This window comes from Galeopterus variegatus, unplaced genomic scaffold (assembly GCF_000696425.1).
Source record: "Galeopterus variegatus unplaced genomic scaffold, G_variegatus-3.0.2 Scaffold664, whole genome shotgun sequence".
Classification (NCBI taxonomy): Eukaryota; Metazoa; Chordata; class Mammalia; order Dermoptera; family Cynocephalidae; genus Galeopterus; species Galeopterus variegatus.
In genome coordinates this window covers 578,252-578,510 of record NW_007726775.1, presented here as the reverse complement: position 1 = coordinate 578,510, position 259 = coordinate 578,252, and the positions used below count along the sequence as shown (strand labels likewise).

At 41.3% G+C, this 259-nt stretch overlaps 1 protein-coding gene across 1 annotated transcript in view; it reads right to left on the bottom strand.

Annotated features, from left to right (window-relative positions):
- Positions 1 to 259, bottom strand: part of LOC103589250 (chromosome unknown open reading frame, human C2orf78) — a 99,875-nt gene that overhangs the window by 89,017 nt on the left and 10,599 nt on the right. The window lies entirely within an intron of this gene.

Here is a 259-nt window from a genome sequence, read left to right as displayed (position 1 = left end):
AGGAATCAAGGAAAAAGTCAGTCCTGGGTAAGTGAGATATTCCCCCTATATACAAACACAGTACTCAGGCACCTTCCAGCAGTGGGGCAAGGCATTTGCACTAGCTCTCCTTAAGGACCATGGACAGGACCTTGTGTTAAAAGATACTCAGTGCCTGGAATACTTTACTGGTGATCGTTTGATATCATTGTTTCTTGGTTTTCTTTGTATTTCATAGGGTTGTTGTAAGCTACCAAAAAGTGAACGTGATTTTTGAACT